Source organism: Silene latifolia, chromosome 11 (assembly GCF_048544455.1).
Source record: "Silene latifolia isolate original U9 population chromosome 11, ASM4854445v1, whole genome shotgun sequence".
Lineage (NCBI taxonomy): Eukaryota > Viridiplantae > Streptophyta > Magnoliopsida > Caryophyllales > Caryophyllaceae > Silene > Silene latifolia.
In genome coordinates, this window is record NC_133536.1 from 126,042,833 (window position 1) to 126,057,604 (window position 14,772).

The window sequence follows — 14,772 nt, forward strand, 5'->3', positions numbered from 1 at the left end:
ATGGTGTTAAACATAGAACCGGTTTAGGATACCATCCTCAAACAAGTGGTCAAGTTGAAGTTTCAAATAGAGAAATAAAACAAATTCTTGAGAAGGTTGTTAACAAGACTCGTAAGGATTGGAGTATGAAGCTTAATGACACTCTTTGGGCTTATAGGACGGCCTATAAGACTCCCATAGGAGCCTCCCCTTACAAGCTAGTCTATGGAAAGGCATGCCATTTGCCAATCAAGCTAGAATACAAAGCCTTTTGGGCAATCAAATCTCTCAACCTTGATCTCAAGTTAAGTGGTCAAAAGCGGATAATGCAAATTCAAGCGTTGGAGGAATTCCGACTACAATCCTACGAAAATGCAAAGATCTACAAGGAAAGGACAAAGTTACTTCATGACAAGAGAATCAAGCAAAAAGCCTTGCACAAGGGAGACAAAGTCCTTCTATTTAACTCCCGATATCGACTCTTTCCCGGGAAGTTAAATTCAAGATGGATGGGACCCTATGTGATCACCGAAGTGGGAAAACATGGCGACTTTGAAATAAAGTCGGAAGATGGAAACAGGTTCAAAGTCAACGGCCAAAGGTTGAAACCATATTACGAAGGAGCATTCATCGGAGAAGTAGAGGTCATCCGCCTCGAACCTCTCCCACCATGAAGAGACCATCAAAGAGAGAGTTTGGTTGAGTCCTCTCCAAACCACCACTTGTAAATATACAAACTCTTCTCACTTTTAGTTTTTTTTTTAACTATATTGCATTTATATTTAATTTCAATAAAGCATGATTTTTGACATGAGAGTTGGTGAGGGGTTGTTACTGACTCTTTTGATGAATGAAGGATTTAGCAATTCAAGTGTGGAGAAGCACTCTTAATGAACGAAATGAGGAAAGAAGAACAAAAAGGAGGAAACCCCCACGGGCAGACCTGAGCCCGCGGGAATTGAAGACAATCGGGGCGTGTCCCCTGCACAATCCGGGCGTCTCCTGAGAGAATCTGAGCGGCCTGACTCTAACACGCTCGTCTTGGGAATACTAAAATTGAAAAATTGGGTCTGTTTTAAAATCTGAGCAGATTACAAAGAAGAAGCCCGTATCCGTCTGAAGCCGCTCGTCTCAAGAAAAATCTTCGCGTCCTGGCTGTTGGCAAAATTATCATTCCACACTGACTATGAATCAGAGCGTCCCCTGAAGGATCCGCTCATCTCCAACAGGATCCGCTCGTCTCTTGAAGGATCTGCGCATCTGCACGGGTTAGAAAATCTAGACTGCACTGGCTATGGATCCGAGCATCCCGAGCTCGATCCGCCCGTCTCTACCTGCTCCTACGTTTTTCTGCAGAGCAAGAATCCGCCCGTCTCAGACACGGCCCACGCGTCTCCCTCCCGTGCTACTCTTCTATTTTCGACTTTTGCTTCCTTCAACCCACCACCCATGTTATGACACCTCATCCTTCCTTCCTCTATAAAACATAAAATCCCCTCCCATATGACTCAAATCACATCAAAAACACTCATTCACTCTCTTAATTAAAAACCTCCAAAACCTAGGGTTTCAGGAAGGATCTCAATCACAAAGAATATCTTCATCTTCAACAAGCCAAATTCCTAAATCTACCTTTAAGATGAGATCAAGAAGGTCCTTCCCTAGAGAAAGAAGAAGACCAAGAGTAATTGGAAGCTCCTCCACATCTCACCTCAACACATTGAGGAGAGAGCATGAAGAAATAGTTGATCTCTCAAGACTTAATGAGTTCTCCAACATAGAATTCGTCAATGATGTGCAAAGACTCGTCTTTCATCGTCTCCTCGGTAAGACATTCTTTCTACTAAGTTTATGTGCCATGACACATTGAGGAAACTAGGCATCTATCATCAAACCGAGGCACTTTTTGACTTATTTGGTCTATCAACTATGTTTCACATGCATGAACTCACTTATCGGTCTTTAGTTCTTGAATTCTTGAGCTTTCTAAAGATTTCTACCTTGAACAAGACAATTTATGTGGAGTTTAGACTAGAGAACACGACTCGAATGATGACTCTTGTGGAGTTTGCTAGTGTGTTGGGTCTTGATGTATCGCCTACCCGTACATCAAAGCCGCGGAATTATAGCATAGCACCTCTATGGCAAGCCATGACGGGTCGCGATTTCTCTTTCATTAAGGAATGCTCGGCTTCTCATATTCAAAACCCCATTATTCGGCTTACTTACCGATTTATCGCTGGCACTCTCTTGGCCCACCTTGATCCCGCGATAGTGAATGAACTCGATCTTGTTTTTATGGAGTCCTACCTCAAGATACAAGGGAGGAGCGGTTATCACTTCAACGCCTCCTTAGTACTTCTTGAAAGATGGGCTAAGTTCCGGAATAGAGATGATGATGGTATGATCCACATTGTCAATGGGGGATTAATAACAAAGCTTGCAAAATTCTTCAACCCCAATTTCAACAACAACAATACTTATACATCTCTTCTGGGCAACACCAAGATCGATGAAATGTGGATCCTCCGAAAACACCATTGTATAGCCCTTGAAGGCTATGAGAAAAGGATTAAGTGGATAACCAAGGGAAGAACCCCCATCTATCTTCCAATGGAAGGCTTAACAAGGATATCACCTCGAAGGGGTCCTCTCTCACAAGTACCATCCTACCTCATCCCAACAAATGCAACCCAAGCAAACCAAACCCCACCTCCAACTCAACCTCAACAACATGAACCTCAAACAAATGACAAAGAGAAAGTTGTTATCCCGCCTTACCCATTTCCATATCAACCGTACAATCACCCAAATCCCTTCATTCTCCCGAGAGACGACTTTGTCACGGGTCTACTTCAAGACATGCACCAAAAGCAATATGATGCAAGGGTAGACAATTACTTTGCTCTCTATCCATAATTTCACCGGTTGGCCCACCAAGGGCATATTACTGAGGAGGGAATGCTTCCCTCTTTGGCACAAATGGATATCCTTTTTCCGAACTCGGAACATGCCTATGGTGGAACACATGGAGTAGGAGAAGAAGGAGGGTCAAGTGGCGGTGATACGGTGGAGGTTAATAATGAGGGGGACGAATTCATGGACTTTTATGAGAGTGATGAAGTGCAAGAGCAAGAGGATAGTGATCTTGGAGGGGACGATGGTAACTATTGAAGATCTTCATGAGCTAGGTGGAGGGGGCATGAGGCACCCACCAAAGCCAAAGTGAAATTTTTCTTTTCCCTCTCATTCATTTTTCTTGACAAGAATTTCATGCTTTGTTAACTTATTTTACAATTGATTGTTTCATTTTAGTGGTGTCCTTGTAAAAGTGAAGGACTATTATTTCACCTTGGCAACATCTAGGTGATGACAAAATAATTGTTTCCAATTGTGAAAATCCAAAATGACAAACTAGTTTCATGCATTGCATTTTTGTGCATGAACTCCCCCATTTTTACACTAGCAATAGTGTCTTACTTGGTTTGGGGAAGTTTAAGCACAAGCATTGGGAGTCTATTCAAATTGTGCTCTCCAACCAATAAATTCATGCATCATATAGTGTAGTAAAGAATGCATCACTTGTGTATATGTAGTTTGCATTTTAGTGTAGAAATCATGCATTCTCACATTAGCTTGCATAATTTCCTATCGTATTGGCCATGACACGTATGTCGCGTACCTGTCAAAAATACGAACTGGCTCTAACTAATATAGCTAGGGAAGTCGGGTCAAATCCACAGAGAGGTAGGAAATTGTCTTCTTAATCTAAGTTCGTCAAGGTAACCAAATTGGGGGGGGGGGGGGGGGGTTTAAATGTGAAATTCTAAACTAACAGGAATGAGGGAAAGAGAATAAAAGAAAGGAATTAAACAGATAGAGAAAAACAGCTAAGACAAACGTTTCACCATAATCATTCAGTCAAGTAATCTAGGTCTCAGGTCAATGCAAATACGGTCTAAGGAGCAGTGAATATCTCCTTTCGGTCTCAATTCGCCCTAAAGCGTAAATAGCTTAGCTTTCGCCCTCACTACAATACCCTATTGTTCGCTACTAGTCTCGCCTTTTCCAACCTTTCGGTCCAGGTCAAGGATCACTAAGAAATAAATGCCGACTTGCGTCGACTCAATTAGACGGATACAGTTAATTGTAGCATTTAACCAACAAAGACTATACTAGCATTAACCCAATAAATCGATTACTATTCCCTCATGATTATGGATCCCCTATAGTCTTAGCATAAGGGAATTAGCTACTCATTACCATTGAATTAACAATAATGATAAATAGATAATTGGAATTAAACATTATAACAAACTAATAAAGATCGAATTAAAGCAATTATTACGATAACAATAAAGAGAGAAGAATTCAAAGCAGTAAATATGATTAAGGATAAAAGAAGAATAATAATACCAATCGCAAATCCGAATCCAAGTAGCAAAATATAGAAGAAAGACAAAAATCCAAGTAACAGTATCAAGAACTAGAGTAAAAATGAATGTCCCGTGCAAGAGCAGAGCCCCCAGTAACGTAGTCCCTCTCTCTTTCTTATACGAAAAATCCATCCTAAAACCTAATCTATGGACTAATTACAAAAGCCCATAAAATGATTAGGCGGAACTTAACTAAGGCAGGAAAAACCACTCGATCGAGTAGAAATAAACTACTCGATCGAGCAAACCAACACCAAACCACTCGATCGAGTGGAAATAAACCACTCGATCGAACACTTCTTGCAAAATCTCCTCGATTGACTCCTTAAACTACTCGATCGATCAATCTTGAGTATATAAAGCATTCGATCGAGTAGAAAACTACTCGATCGAGCTATATAGGCACGCTAGACTTTGAAATGCCTTCCGAAACCAGCTCACGCGTCTCCAAAATGTTAGACTCCAAGCTCCTGCTCCTTATTCTCCATGAATGCATGCAATTGGGACAAATTAGGCTCGATTTAACTCCTCTTTGGTTAATTTCTGCAAATTACATAAAACGAACCAAAGTAGGATATTCGGGGGCATTTGTAGCTAGATGCTACATAAATAGTACAGAAATGCGTGTAAAAATGAGGTAAAACCTTATATAAAAGACATGCATCAAATCTCCCCAAACCAAACCTTTGCTTGTCCCCAAGCAAATTATGAATGCAACTAAGAAATAACAGTGGAACGGGACCAACGCATCAGCTACAGATTATCCACTAAAACCAATTTAATGCAATAACTGACAAAGTGGCAAATGAGAAGTGAAAACGAGTTAAATCTATGTTTCAAACTTACTGAACCGCCGACCTTGCAAGATTCAAAAGATATCGGACTCTCACGGGTCGCTCTTCACTCAAAATTAGGCACAAGGTAAGTATGTATGTGAAAGATAGAAAGAAGTAGAGACACTCACCTAACTCGACCTATAAGAACATGCATGCAGTTAACATGAATAAAGTCTCTACAACGGTACATATGCATTCCAACCATACTAATGACCAAGACACATGCCGAGGACTTACATTTGGGTAAGTGAGGTAATGGGTAAGAAGGGGCTAAGATGAATTTGGATATGTGGAGTTAATAGCCCGGCTAGCAACAACGAATCCAAATATAAACTGCATCCCACTTCGTACTAATATAACAAGATGGAACGGTGCAAAAATTTATGCACTAAACTCACAAAACACCAAGAATCGTCAACTCCCCATAAGATATAAATAAGACATGGGAGTGTGAATCATTATACAATTCTCATTTTTTTTCTTTCTTCACATATGATTTTTCTTTCTTTTTTTTCTTTTCCGTTATTTTTTTTTTCTTTCGTTCTTTTTTTTTTTTTCAACAATTCAACATTCTTTTATCTTTCCCTTCAATTCTTCCACCATCTTCTGAAATCAGATAAAATAACCATATTGCAATAAAACATTCCAAGAACTACTCGTCACTAGCTCAGCTAGGGTAGGAAGTATTATAGAAAGTAGTTAATAGGACAAAAAGGCAATTTGGCTATGTGGGGCTCATGGGTAGAATGAAATAAAGGGAACTGCCTCTCCTAACATGTGTCACCATCCACAGACCGAATGCATACAGGTATTAAGAAGACTAGACTCATGCTTATGCAAATTGATGTGACATACCTTAAAGAGAGTACTACTCACATCCTAAAATGAAACCGGTCATGGATGTCACCAGTTTATAAAGCTCTAACCTCAGAATGTAATGTAGCTTGCCGATATAATGAATCAAGTCTATTCGTTCAGATAAGAAAGAAACAAAAACTCGTAGATTATGCACCTAATCATGCCAGCTAAATGTCAAGAATATGCAAGGCTCAAGTAAGGGTTCAATGTAGCGTCAATGTTCAAACGTTCCGACTCAAATTAAACGTGAATTTCTTGAATTTTGAAATTTTCCTAATTTTTTTGAATTTTATGACTTTTTTGAATTAATTAAACAACAATGCATGCAACAATAATTAAACGTGTAAGTGAAAATGCAAGAAAACATGCAGACAGACTTAGATATGGATGCATACCTCCCCAAACCAAACCGTACAATGCCCTCATTGTACCAAAAATAGGGAAAGAAATGCAAACTAAAGAGAAAAGGAGAAGTGGAGTCGGAAAACTTACAAAACGTCATAAGGAGGGACCTCCCCAAACCGACCATGAACATGGGAGGTCAAAGAAAGTCAAGCAGTAGCTCCATAGACGTAAAACAGCAGCTGGAAAGCATAACTGCTCGATCGAGCACTTGGAACAGCTCGATCGAGTGAACTGGCAATTGGAAGGACTCGATCGAGTGAAAAACCACTCGATCGAGTAAGCGTGATATTGACTTTGGTCGATCGAGGACAATTATCACTCGATCGAGTGAAAACTTCTCCAAAAAGTGCTTGATCGAGCATAAAACCACTCGATCGAGTACTTGATCCTGCAAAACACGCATTCCAAAGCTAGAAAAGCATAAGGAGTTCGTAAAACAGCGTCTAAAGTTCAGCATAAAGCTAACGAGAAATAAAATGTTCAACAAAAGTACAATAAAACAGTCCGGGCTGCCACCCGGAGAGCGCTGGTTTAAGAGGTCCCGCACGACCTTTCTGGCATCAATTAACTGGCGCGTCAAGTGTGTCGAAATACAAGACTTCAACACGATTGTCTGTTTCATTCGCCTCGTGGTAATGCTTCACATATTGGCCATTCACCTTGAACCTATGACCTTCGGAATCTTCGAGCTCCACGGATCCAAATTTGGTAACAGCCGTCACCGTATAAGGACCACTCCACCTGGACTTCAGCTTGCCAGGGAATAATCTCAATCGGGCATTGAAAAGCAGCACCTTTTGCCCAACATGAAACTCACGAGGTAGGATTCTCTTGTCATGCCATCTCTTCGTCTTTTCTTTGTAAATGCGCGAGCTATCATAGGCATTAAGCCTAAACTCTTCTAACTCATCTAGCTGCAAAAGACGATTCTGATCACACAACTTAGGATCATAATTAAGCTCACGAATTGCCCACCAGGCCTTTCATTCCAATTCAACAGGTAAGTGACACGTTTTCCCATAAACTAGCCTATAAGGTGATGCACCAATTGGTGTCTTAAAGGCAGTTCTATAAGCCCATAATGTGTCATCTAGCTTAAGACTCCAGTCCTTCCGTGATTTAGAAACTACCTTAGACAAGATCTCTTTCAACTCGCGATTAGAGACCTCTACCTGGCCACTAGTTTGGGGATGATACCCCAAACCACGCCGGTGTTGGACACCAACTTTAGACAGAATTGAAGTTAGTTTCTTTTCTTTAAAATGCATTCCCCCATCCCTAATGACGACCCTAGGGACACCAAATCGGGGGAATATAATCTTTTTAAACATCTTTATCACGGTCTTAGTATCACAATGGGGTGAGGCAATTGCCTCAACCCATTTTGACACATAGTCTCTGACCACTAAGATGTACCTGTTACCTTTACTGGATGGGAACGGTCCTTGGAAATCAATGCCCCAGACATCGAAAACCTCAACCTCTAAGATACCGTTCTATGGCATCTCATGTCTCTTTGAAATGTTCCCTGATCGTTGGCAAGCATCGCAAGCTGAAACAAAAGACTTAGCATCAGCAAACAAAGAAGGCCAGTAAAAACCAGACTGAAGTACCTTAGCCACGGTGCGCGATGGGCCGTGGTGACCACCATATGAAGAGGAGTGACAGCCTTCCAGGACTATTTTGGTCTCCCACTGCGGAATACACCGTCTGTAGAGACCGTCTGCACATTCCTTAAACAAGTAAGGATCATCCCAAAAGTACTGCTTAGCGTTATACAGAAAACGCTTCCTCTGCTGATGAGAAAGGTCAGGCGGCAGCTTGCCACTGACAACGAAGATAGCTATATCTGCATACCAAGATTCTTGGTTAACAATAGACGATATAACAGCAATTAAAGTATCGTCAGGAAAAGAATCATCAATAGGTAGAGAATCTTCCCCTTCTTGTCGCATCAGTCGCGACAAGTGATCAGCTACAACGTTCTCAGCTCCTTTCTTATCCTTAATCTGCAAATCAAACTCCTGAAGAAGGAGTATCCATCTCAGTAGCTGTGGTTTAGCCTCCTTCTTAGCAAAGAGATGCCTCAAAGCTGCATGGTCAGTAAAAACAGTGGAAAGCCCGTCATATACATTTTTAGCGGAATTGATCGGACCACGAGTTAATAATGAGGAGAAAGTGGAAAGCCCACTCCCTCCTCCATGAGACCCGCGGACCGAGGCAACAAAAGGAGAGGCTCCCTCTCCTTTTGACCTAAGCATTCATTTTACATGAAAATTAGGGTTTTGAAGAGCTTTTTTCTCTGAAAAACCTCGATCTCACATCGAATAACCTCACAATAGCTCTCTCGATATTGCAAGTCAATTAGAGAGTATTTCTAGCACAAGGGCATAGTCTCAGACGGTCTTGGGTGCAACGATTAGGAGGAAATCTCTGTTGATTTCTGTTCTTTACGCCGCGCATCAAAGGACCCGAGGTTGATTCTTAATCTTTATCGTTTTTCTATTGTATTTCGTTTATGACCATATTTCACATGTTAAATTTACGTTATAATCCTTAAATTTAAAGGGTCTTATACGGATATTACCCACAAGTGGTATCAGAGCCAGGTTTGCACTACGATGAGATTTTTGCACCCGTAGTCATGCTGCGTTCCATTCGGATTATCTTAGCGATCGCCGCTTTTCATGACTATGAAATTTGGCAAATGGATGTGAAAACCGCCTTCTTAAACGGTTTTTTGGAGGAAGAGTTGTACATGATACAACTCGAAGGTTTCATCGATCCAGAACATCCTAAGAAAGTGTGCAAGCTTAAGCGTTCCATTTATGGACTTAAGCAAGCATCTCGGAGTTGGAATCATCGCTTCGACCAAGTGATTAAAGAAAATGGATTTACTCGATCGGTCGAGGAACCATGTCTTTATATCAAGTCGAGTGGGAGCAAGATTGTCTTCCTAATATTGTATGTCGATGACATACTCCTGATTGGAAATGACATACCTCTCTTAACTTCGGTGAAAGTATGGTTGAAAAACCATTTCCAGATGAAAGATCTGGGAGAGGCACAAAGAATTCTAGGCATCCGTATCTATCGAGATAGATCACGACGGATGTTATCTCTCAGTCAGGAGTCTAACATAGACAAAGTCCTAGAGAGATTCAGCATGACTAACTCCAAGAAGGGGTTTCTTCCTATGGCTCCAGGGGTGCATTTGAGCAAGTCTCGGTCACCGAGAGACCGGAAGAGAAAGAGCGCATGACACGGATTCCTTATGCCTCGGCTATAGGATCAATCATGTATGCCATGATATGCACGCGTCCGGACGTGGCATATGCATTGAGTATGACAAGTCGATTCCAACAAAGATCCAGGTGAATCACATTGGATGGTCATCAAGAACATTCTTAAGTAACTACGGAGGACTAAAGATTGGGCATTGACTTATGGAGGCGAACAAAAGCTATGCGCAACCGGTTACGCAGATGCTAGCTTCCAAACGGATCGTGATGACTCGAAATCTCAGTCTGGATTCGTTTTTACTCTTAATGGCGCTGCAGTCAGCTGGAAGAGTTCCAAACAAACTGTTACAGCAGATTCTACGACTGAGTCCGAGTACTATGCCGCGTCTGAAGCTACAAAGGAAGCGATATGGATGCGTCAATTCTTACATGGACTATCTATAGTGCCTAGTTCGAATGACCCGATCACTATCTATTGCGACAATAGAGGTGCCATCTTCCAAGCTAAGGAGCCTAAGTCTAGCAACAAGTCTAGACATGTATAACGGAAAGCTCATCTAATCCGAGATTACGTGGAGCAAAAGGAAGTAGTGATAGAAAAGATTGCTACAGATGATAACATAGCAGATCCTCTCACTAAACCATTACGACAAGATAAGCATGAAGGGCATGTTAATTCCATGGGAATTAAACGTGTTCCTAAGTTGTAGTACTCTTTTATGGATTAGATTCATTCTCTCTTGTACTCTATACGACATCATCGTTTTGATAATTTTTATATATTTTGTTTTTCATGTGGTTTTGTACGACAAATTTGAACACCACAAAGTGAACTGAACAAACATAATATTTTTGGTCCTTAATTGCCCACGTGAGCTGATAACTCAAGGTAATTATTTTGTGACGTTGGTTGATGGTGGGTTCAACGAGCCATAAGTCAACAAGGTTGGTGACCAATCACAGAGGCGATTTATACGGATATCTCGTAGGACACAATTGTGACATCGACGTGGAGTCCTAAATGTTTTACAACATTCGGTGCCCGGTCGTGGATAGGACTTCCATGGTGATCCTAAGAGTCGATTCTTTAGACTATCGACTGTCTCTTGAGACTAAGGCAGATTTTGGGTGACTTTGGTTTCTTTCTCACGGTCATCCGTAACAGGGGGCCAAGTAGATTGTTTCGGGTCATTTCATCTTTGTGCTTAGATCGGAAGGAGTTCGAGTTGAAGGAAATATTCAGCCTTTATCGGGTACTCGATATTTCTCAGGGCCACTCGAGGAGTCAGAATCGAAATGCATGGCCATGCTCGGATACGGATTCGTTTTATCGGTTAAGTTACTCTCTAGTCGGGAAACCACTCGGATACAGATCGATTGTAAAATACGACCTTTGCGGATCCGGATCGCAAATTGTTTTACATTGAGTGGGAGAAATTTTAAATGAATATGAGAATCGGTTATCGCACATACACTTGTACGGACAAGTGGGAGTTTGTTGGAGGTGGTGTCCTCCAGTTAGTGCGGATAACGTCATTGCACATACACTTGTACGGACAAGTGGGAGCTTGTTGGGCTGGTGTCCTTTGATTAGTGCAAGGACTTATAAATCTCTAAAAGGATCAAAGGGTATACTTTTGTATCATAATCAGTTGATCCACGTTTATCAATAACGATTGGCTTGCTAGATAAGTTTGACGTTATTGTCATACAGATGGCGGTGATCAACTGGTCCCTAAAAGTCACACCTATAGGATACGTTTGAGAGATATGACAGTATGAAAATACAGTCATGTTGATGCCAATTATGACTAACCAGTTAGTCGGAGTTATTGACTAGTAATTAGTCAAACGCGATGTTGAGACAAATATTTAATACGGATTAAATAATATGGGCTAAGGCGAATTAAATGATTAATTCAGTAAATTAAATATAAACGATTATATTTAATTAATGTATATTGAATTAATTATACAATATTGTCTTTGTCGGACATGTATTAATATTTAGACTAATCCGTGTTATTAGTCGATGTATTAATAACCGATAACCGATGACAGTTTATAATAAAACCCGTCATATACATTTTTAGCGGAATTGATCGGACCACGAGTTAATAATGAGGAGAAAGTGGAAAGCCCACTCCCTCCTCCATGAGACCCGCGGACCGAGGCAACAAAAGGAGAGGCTCCCTCTCCTTTTGACCTAAGCATTCATTTTACATGAAAATTAGGGTTTTGAAGAGCTTTTTCTCTCGAAAAACCTCGATCTCACATCGAATAACCTCACAATAGCTCTCTCGATATTGCAAGTCAATTAGAGAGTATTTCTAGCACAAGGGCATAGTCTCAGACGGTCTTGGGTGCAACGATTAGGAGGAAATCTCTGTTGATTTCTGTTCTTTACGCCGCGCATCAAAGGACCCGAGGTTGATTCTTAATCTTTATCGTTTTTCTATTGTATTTCGTTTATGACCATATTTCACATGTTAAATTTACGTTATAATCCTTAAATTTAAAGGGTCTTATACGGATATTACCCACAAGTGGTATCAGAGCCAGGTTTGCACTACGATGAGATTTTTGCACCCGTAGTCATGCTGCGTTCCATTCGGATTATCTTAGCGATCGCCGCTTTTCATGACTATGAAATTTGGCAAATGGATGTGAAAACCGCCTTCTTAAACGGTTTTTTGGAGGAAGAGTTGTACATGATACAACTCGAAGGTTTCATCGATCCAGAACATCCTAAGAAAGTGTGCAAGCTTAAGCGTTCCATTTATGGACTTAAGCAAGCATCTCGGAGTTGGAATCATCGCTTCGACCAAGTGATTAAAGAAAATGGATTTACTCGATCGGTCGAGGAACCATGTCTTTATATCAAGTCGAGTGGGAGCAAGATTGTCTTCCTAATATTGTATGTCGATGACATACTCCTGATTGGAAATGACATACCTCTCTTAACTTCGGTGAAAGTATGGTTGAAAAACCATTTCCAGATGAAAGATCTGGGAGAGGCACAAAGAATTCTAGGCATCCGTATCTATCGAGATAGATCACGACGGATGTTATCTCTCGATCAGAGTCTAACATAGACAAAGTCCTAGAGAGATTCAAACATGACTAACTCCAAGAAGGGGTTTCTTCCTATGGCTCCAGGGGTGCATTTGAGCAAGTCTCAGTCACCAGAGACACCGGAAGAGAAAGAGCGCATGACACGGATTCCTTATGCCTCGGCTATAGGATCAATCATGTATGCCATGATATGCACGCGTCCGGACGTGGCATATGCATTGAGTATGACAAGTCGATTCCAACAGCATCCAGGTGAATCACATTGGATGGCTGTCAAGAACATTCTTAAGTAACTACGGAGGACTAAAGATTGGGCATTGACTTATGGAGGCGAACAAAAGCTATGCAAGAACCTAAGTTATGCAGATGCTAGCTTCCAAACGGATCGTGATGACTCGAAATCTCGGTCTGGATTCGTTTTTACTCTTAATGGCGCCGCAGATCGGTGGAAGAGTTCCAAACAAAACATTAAAGCAGATTCTACGACCGAGTCCGAGTACTATGCCGCGTGCGAAGCTACAAAGGAAGCGATATGGATGCGTCAATTCTTACATGGACTATCTATAGTGCCTAGTTCGAATGACCCGATCACTATCTATTGCGACAATAGAGGTGCCATCTTCCAAGCTAAGGAGCCTAAGTCTAGCAACAAGTCTAGACATGTATAACGGAAAGCTCATCTAATCCGAGATTACGTGGAGCAAAAGGAAGTAGTGATAGAAAAGATTGCTACAGATGATAACATAGCAGATCCTCTCACTAAACCATTACGACAAGATAAGCATGAAGGGCATGTTAATTCCATGGGAATTAAACGTGTTCCTAAGTTGTAGTACTCTTTTATGGATTAGATTCATTCTCTCTTGTACTCTATACGACATCATCGTTTTGATAATTTTTATATATTTTGTTTTTCATGTGGTTTTGTACGACAAATTTGAACACCACAAAGTGAATCGAACAAACATAATATTTTTGGTCCTTAATTGCCCACGTGAGCTGATAACTCAAGGTAATTATTTTGTGACGTTGGTTGATGGTGGGTTCAACGAGCCATAAGTCAACAAAGGTTGTGACCAATCACAGAGGCGATTTATACGGATATCTCGTAGGACACAATTGTGACATCGACGTGGAGTCCTAAATGTTTTACAACATTCGGTGCCCGGTCGTGGATAGGACTTCCATGGTGATCCTAAGAGTCGATTCTTTAGACTATCGACTGTCTCTTGAGACTAAGGCAGATTTTGGGTGACTTTGGTTTCTTTCTCACGGTCATCCGTAACAGGGGGCCAAGTAGATTGTTTCGGGTCATTTCATGTCGTGCTTAGATCGGAAGGAGTTCGAGTTGAAGGAAATATTCAGCCTTTATCGGGTACTCGATATTTCTCAGGGCCACTCGAGGAGTCAGAATCGAAATGCATGGCCATGCTCGGATACGGATTCGTTTTATCAGTTAAGTTACTCTCTAGTCGGGGAAACCACTCTGGATACAGATCGATTGTAAAATACGACCTTTGCGGATCCGGATCTGCAAATTGTTTTACATTGAGTGGGAGAAATTTTAAATGAATATGAGAATCGGTTATCGCACATACACTTGTACGGACAAGTGGGAGTTTGTTGGAGGTGGTGTCCTCCAGTTAGTGCGGATAACGTCATTGCACATACACTTGTACGGACAAGTGGGAGCTTGTTGGGGCTGGTGTCCTTTACAGTTAGTGCAAGGACTTATAAATCTCTAAAAGGATCAAAGGGTATACTTTTGTATCATAATCAGTTGATCCACGTTTATCAATAACAGTTGGCTTGCTAGATAAGTTTGACGTTATTGTCATACAGATGGCGGTGATCAACTGGTCCCTAAAAGTCACACCTATAGGATACGTTTGAGAGATATGACAGTATGAAAATACAGTCATGTTGATGCCAATTATGACT